The sequence below is a fragment of the Chiloscyllium plagiosum genome, chromosome 33 (genome assembly GCF_004010195.1).
Source record: "Chiloscyllium plagiosum isolate BGI_BamShark_2017 chromosome 33, ASM401019v2, whole genome shotgun sequence".
Classification (NCBI taxonomy): Eukaryota; Metazoa; Chordata; class Chondrichthyes; order Orectolobiformes; family Hemiscylliidae; genus Chiloscyllium; species Chiloscyllium plagiosum.
Window position 1 is genome coordinate 39,039,043 of NC_057742.1, and position 7,589 is coordinate 39,046,631.

Here is a 7,589-nt window from a genome sequence, read left to right on the forward strand (position 1 = left end):
ATATGGAAGGATCCCTTGGGGCCTTGGAGGGACGTGATGGGGGAGGTGTGGGTGCAAGTTTTGCATTTCTTGTGATTGCAGGGGAAGGTGCCGGGAGTGGAGGTTGGGTTGGTGGGGGGTGTGGACCTGACGAGGGAGTCGCGGAGGGAGTGGTCTTTCCGGAACACTGTTAGGGGAAGGGAGGGAAATATATCCTTGGTGGTGGGGTCTGTTTCGAGGTGGCGGAAATAACGAAGAATGATGCGATATATCTGGAGGTTAGTGGGGTGGTAGGTGAGGACCAGTGGGGTTCTGTCCTGGTGGCGATTGGAGGGGCGGTGTTCAAGGGCGGAGGAGATGCGGTGGAGAGCATCGTCAACCATGTCTCCTCCACTTCCCGCTCCTGCAACCTCCAGATACATCGCATCATCCTTCGTCATTTCTGCCATCTCCAAATATTTTCTTCCCCTCCCCTATCAGCGTTCCGGAAAGACCACTCCCTCCGCGACCCCCTCGTCAGGTCCACACCCCTCCCACCAACACAACCTCCACTCCCGGCACCTTCCCCTGCAACTGCAAGAAATGCAAAACCTGCGCCCACACCTCCCCCCTCACTTCCCTCCAAGGCCCCAAGGGATCCTTCCATATCCGTCACAAATTCACCTGCACCTCCACACACATCGTTTACTGCATCCGCTGCACCCGATGTGGCCTCCTCTACATTGGGGAGACAAGCCGCCTACTTGCGGAACATTTCAGTGAACACCTCTGGGATACCCGCACAAACCAACCCAACCGCCCTGTGGCTGAACACTTTAACTCCCCCTCCCACTCCGCCAAGGACATGCATGTCCTTGGCCTCCTCCATCGCCAGACCATGGTAACACGATGCCTGGAGGAAGAGCGCCTCATCTTCTGCCTAGGAACCCTCCAACCACAAGGGATGAATACAGATTTCTCCAGCTTCCTCATTTCCCATCCCAACCCTCGGACTCAGCACCGCCATCTTGACCTGCAATCTTCTTCCCGACATCTCCAGCCTATCACCCTCACCTTAACTTCTTTCCACCTATCGCATTCCCAACAACCCTCCCCCAAGTCCCTCCTCCCTACCTTTTATCTTAGCCTGCTTGGCACACCCTCCTCATTCCTGAAGAAGGGCTTATGCCCGAAAAGTTGATTCTCCTGCTCTTTTGATGCTGCCTGACCAGCTGTGCTTTTCCAGCAACACATTTTTAAGCTCTGATCTCCAGCATCTGCAGTCCTCACTTTCTCCTAGTTACTCTCTCGATGGCAATTACTCTCCTGGTGGCAGTTACTCTGTATGACTTTTAAACTGCCTGCCTCTTTTATTCCACCAATACCGGATTGTCTCATTGGTTTGATTTTGGGAAAACAATACATTCAAAATCGTTCGGGTTTTAGTATCCTGTGGCATAATTTAAACTGATTAGCTAATTCGAATTGTTGTCAAAATAGCAACGAATTCAGGTATCTATTTCAAAACCAAATGTTACATATTTTCAATTTTCCAGTACACTCTGAGACTGCTAGTTCGTCATAGGACAGGTACTTCTAAGCTCTCAGTGCAAAGCAGCATTCACTCTCTCATAAAGGTACAATACATGCCTTCAACCTCGTAACAAATTCTTTAAGAATGTGACAGAATATATTGATCGAAGGTAGATGTGGTGTACATGGATTTTTGCAAGGCATTTGATAAGGTTCCCCATGATGGGCTCATTCAGAAAGTAAGGTGGCATGGGATATAGGTAAATTTGGCTGTCTGGGTACAGAATTGGCTGGCCCATAAAAGACAGAGGGTGGTAATAGATGGAAAGTATTCAGCCTGGAGTTCAGTGACCACAGGGATCTGTTCTGGGATCTTTGTGACTTCTCTAAATGACGCAAAAAAGGAAGTGGAAGGTTGGGTTAGTAAGTTTGCTGATCGCAACGGTTGGTGGAGTTGTGGATAGTATGAAGGACTGTTGTAGGTTGCAATGGGACATTGGCAGAATGCAGATCTGGACTGCGAAGTGGCAAATGGAGTTCAACCTGGAACTGTGAAGTGATTAATTTTGGAAGGTCGAATTTGAATGCAAGGTTAAAGGCAGGATTCTTGACAGTGTGGAAGTACAGTGGAATCATATGGTCCACGTCTATAGATCCCTCAAAGCTGCCACCCAGGTTGATAGGGTTGTTAAGAAGGCATATGGTGTTTTGGCTTTCATTAGCAGGAGGATCGAGTTTAAAAGCTGCGAGGTTATGCTGCAGCTCTCTAAAGTCTGGTTAGGCCATGCTTGGAATATTGTGTTCCGTTCTGGTTGCCTCCTTGTAGGAAGGATGTGGAAACTTTAGAGAGGGTACAGAGCAGATTTACCAAGATGCTGCCTGTACTGGAGGTATGATGGTGTAGGTCGTATAATGGGGGGCTTTTCTCATTGGAGTGAAGAAGAATGAGAGGTTACTTGATAGAGATGTACAAGATGATGAGAGGCATAGAATGAATAGACAGAGACCTCTTCCCATGGTGGAAATGGCTATCACAAGATAGCATAATTTTAAGGTGATTGGAGGAAGGTTTGGGGGAGATACACAGAGAGTGGTGAGTGTGTGAAATGCACTTCCAGCAGTGGTAGTAGATTAGGGACATTTAATTGACACTTGGATAGGCACATGGATGATAGTAAAATGAAGGGTATGTAGGTTAGTTTGATCTTAGAATAGGATAAAAGGTCAGCACAACATTGAGGGCTGAAGAGCCTGTACTGTGCTGTACTGTTGTCTTCTGAGTTCTGGGTTCTGTGTTATATCTCGATGATGTAGTGAACTTTAGCAAGTCTTGGAAAGATCAAATGGCGTAGTTGGCAGAGCTCTTTAAGTGATTATGAAAAGCAAACCTCAATAAACTGAGAGAAAATAAAATTTGCGATGGCAGAGGTGACATTCTTGGGGCATACCACGGGCATTGAAGACGAAAGCCAAAAACGAATTTCCATGACCATCCTCAAAGAAAGAAGTGGGACTGAATGGATTCTACTGGAAGTTTGTTCCAACTTCAGCAGCGTGGTGGCATCACTGATGGATTTACTAAAGAAGAACAAAAAAATTTCGGTGGACAAAACAATGCCAGGAGGCATTTGAGAATTTAAAAATTATATTAACCATTACATCACTTTTTAGTGACATCAAATTTTTTGAAACCCTTCAAAGTTTCAATCAATGCTCGTGATACAGGAATTAAAGCTGTACTGATGCAGGAAGATGATGCTGGAATTGAACAATCAATTTTCAAAAAAAATTCAATACCCACCATAGAAGATACACTTCCATAGAGAAAGAATGATTGAGTTTGGTACTGACCTTACAACATCTTAATGTTTACGTGATGAACAATAAGTCAGAGATAGTTGTGTCAGAGATGGATGGACGAACCACAATCCTCTCACATTTTTGGGGATGTTTAAAGACTAAAATATGCAACTATTTCATTGGAGTCTTATGTTACAGACTTTTAATTTAAAACTCATGCATGATGCAGGCCATAGATGTGTTATCACAGATTTAGTATCACAGGAACTGATATTCTTGACAAGATGTGCAGATACTGTTGTTCTCCGTAATGAAGACAGGCATTGATGTTTTCCATAATAATGACAGAGACTGCTGTTCTTTATGACAGGGACAGGGACTGCTGTAATCAATAATAAAGACAGTGACTGCTATTTGCTTTAAGAACTGGAACAGGGACTGGACTGCTGTTTTGTTTGACAAAGATAGGGACGGCTGCTTTCTATGATCAAGACATGGGCTGATGTTCTCTGTATTAAGATCAGAGACTGATGTTCACAATGATGAAGACAGGAAGTGCTATTTTCTATAGTACAGGGACAGGGACATTTGTTCACTTTAATGAGCATTCTCTCCTCAAAGACTGATGTTTTCAGTAATAACAGCAGGGACTTCTGTTCTCTATGACAGAGACAAGGCCTGCTCTTTCCTACAGGAAAGGTGGTGACTACTGTTCTCTCTCATAACAAAGGGACTGCTGGTAATATTCACAGGAATTGCTGTTCTCTATATTAGATATACAGCGTTCTCTACAGAAATGACTGGGTCTGCTGTTCTCTTTACCAACAACAGGGACTGCTGTAGTCTACAATAAAGACAGGGGTTGCTATTCTTTACAATAATGATGAGACTGCGCCTCTCTACAACAGGCAGTGCTGCATTTGACGACAGGGGAACTGCAGTTCTGTACATTAACAACAGGGACTGCTCATAGAGTTGTGGAGTCGTACAGCACAGAGACCAACGTTTTAGCCCAAACTGGTCCACGCCGGCTAAAATGTTCTTCCATTTCCCTGCACTTGGCCTATATCCTTCTAAACATTTTCTACACGTATTTGTCCAAATGTCTTTTAAATCTTGTTAGTGTACATGACTCAACCACTATTGCTGACAGCTCATTCCATACGAGCTCATTCCCCAAACCTGGGAAAAAGGCATTCACCCTATCCATGCCTGTCATGATCTTATACACTTCGAGAAGATCCACCAGCAGTCTCCTACCCTCTAACGAAAAAAAGGCTTGGCTTCTCCAACCTCTGTCTATTACTCAGACCATTGATCCCTAGCACCATCAATGTGAATTTCTTCTGCACCCTTTCCAGTTTAATATCAAATTTCCCATAGCAAGGTGACCACAACTCCAAGTGTGGCCTCACCAGCATCCTGTACTATTGCAACATAACTTCCCAATCTCTGTACTCAATGGCCTGATTGATAAAGGCCAGTGTGCCAAAAACCATCTTCACTGCACTGTCTACCTGTGACTCCACTTTCAGAGCACCTGACCTTTAAGATTCTTCAGTTCCACTGCACTCCATTTTCCATGAAACCCCTACCTTGATTTGACTTTCCAAAACGGAAGACCTCACACTTATCTTTATTAAACTCTATTTGCCATATCTCAACCCACTTCCCCAGCTGATCAAGATCCTGCTGCGATATTTAATAACCTTCATCACTGGTCACAGTAGCACCTACATTTGTGTCATCTATAGACTTACCAGTCATGCCTTGTATGTTTTCATCCAAATCCAAGTATGGATAATAAACAGCAATGTGCCCAGCACCGACCCCTGAGTCACACCACTTGTCACAGGCCTCTAGTCTGACAAGCATCTTTCTACTATTCCCCTCTGCTTCCTGCCATCAATTGGCCAGCTCTCCTAGATTCTATGTGATCTTAACTCCCAGAGCAGGAGTTTAGGGGCAGCACAGTGGCTCAGTTGTTAGCAATGTTGGCTCACAGTGGCAGGGACCTGGGTTCGATTCCAGCCTTGGGTGATTGTCTGTGTGGAGTTTGCGCATTCTCCCCGTGTCTGCGTCGGTTTCCTCCGGGTGCTCCGGTTCTCTCCCACAGTCCAAAGATGTGCAGGTCTGGTGGATTGGCCATGCTAAATTGCCCATAGTGTTAGATGCATTAATCAGAGGGAAATGGGTCTGGGTGGGTTACTCTTCAGAGGGTCGGTGTGGACTTGTTGAGCTGTAGGGCCTGTTTCCACACTGTAGGTAATCTAAAAAAGCAGCCTACCATGTGGAACCTTACCAAAAGCCTTAATGAAATCCATTTGTAGATGACATGACTACATCTACCCACTCTGCCCTCACCAATCTTCCTGGTCACTTCATCAATGAACTCTAGCAAATTTGTGAGGAATGATCTTGCACACATACTCCTAATCATACACTCTCTTTCCAAAAACATGTATATTTTATCTCTCAGAATCTTCTCAAGTAACTTACCTTCCACAAATATTAGTTTCGCCTCTCTGTAGTTCCTCAGTTTTTCTTTGAAGTCCTTCTTGAATAATGGCACAATGTTTGCTACGCTCCAGTCTTTCAGGACTTCTTTTGTGGCTAACAATAATCCAAAAAACAGCCAGCCCCCCCCCCACACACACAATTTCTTCTCTAATCTTTTGCAGTGTTCCTGGATATATCTGATCAGGACCAGGAGATTTAGATACTTTCATACATTCTAATATGTCTGACATCTCCTCTACTGTGATATGTATTGTCCCCAAGATATCACCCAAGTTCCCAAGTCTTCATGTCTTTCACCATGTAAACACAGAGGAGAAATATTCATTGAGGACCTCACCCACCTGCAGTTCCACAAATACATGTCCACAATGGTCCTTCAAGGATTCTATTCTCTCTTTAGTTATTCATTTTCCTTTAATATGCTTAAAGAACCTTTTGGATTCACCCTAATCTTCTCAGTTATGTTATCTCAGTTATCTCATGCCACCTTTTTGCCCTCCTGATTTCCTTCTTCCGTAAAGTTTCATATCCCCGATGTACCTCCAGCGATTCCCTTGATCCCAGCTGCCTGTCCATGACCCATGCCTCCTTTTGTTTTCTGGTCAAAGCCTCAACATCTCTTGTCATCTAAGGTTCACTATCCCTGCCAAACTATTCCAATCATCCCGTGTAAGCTCCTGTTTAATTCCACCAAAATTTGCCTTGCCACAGTTTAGAACTTGAACTTGTGGACAAGGTTTTCCCTCTCCAGAACTATTTTAAATTTAATAGAACTATGGTCACTGTCCACTTTCACCTCCATCACCCGTTCCTGCCCTTTTTCACAAGAATAGCTCAGGTTTTGGACCTTTTTGAGTTGGACCCTCTATGTACTGCTTGTGGAAACTTTCCTGAACACAGTTAACACATTCTACCCCAACTATGTCCTTAACAATCTGGCAGTTCCAGTCTGTGTTAGAAAAAAATAAGGCCCCTACAATGATAGGTCTATTGCTCCTGCAAGTCTCCCCAGTCTCCTTTTGCATCTTTGTTCCTTTGATTCCGATTGGCTATTTGGAACTTTAATTAAAAATGCAACTTCCCCTGCCCTGTTTCCACCACTTCTGTCTTGCCTAAAGCACCTGTACCGTGGCACATTAAGCTGCCAGTCTTGACCCAGTCTTGTCCCTTGTCTGTCGTCTGCAAGGTGTTAGAAAGGATTCTGAGGGATAGGATTGATAACCATCTGGAAGAGCATGGCTTGATTAAATGCAGTCAGCACGGCTTTGTGAGGGGCAGGTCATGCCTCACAAACCTTATCGAGTTCTTTGAGGATGTGACTAGAAAAGTTGATGAGGGTCGAGCTGTGGATGTGGTGTATATGGACTTTAGCAAGGCATTTGACAAGATTCCCCATGGTAGGCTCATTCAGAAGGTCAGGAGTAATGGGATTCAGGGGAACATAGCTGCCTGGATTCAGAATTGGCTGGCCAACAGAAGGCAGCGAGTGGTAGTAGAAGGAAAATATTCTACCTGGAAGTCTGTGGTGAGTGGTGTTCCACAGGGATCTGTCCTTGGGTCTCTATTGTTAGTAATTTTTATTAATGACTTGGATGTGGGGATTGAAGGATGGGTCAGCAAGTTTGCAGATGACACAAAGGTTGGAGGTGTCGTTGACAGTATAGAGGGCTGTTGTCGGCTGCAGCTGGACATTGACAGGATGCAGAGATGGGCTGAGAGGTGGCAGATGGAGTTCAACCTGGATAAATGCGAGGTGATGCATTTTGGAAGGTCGAATT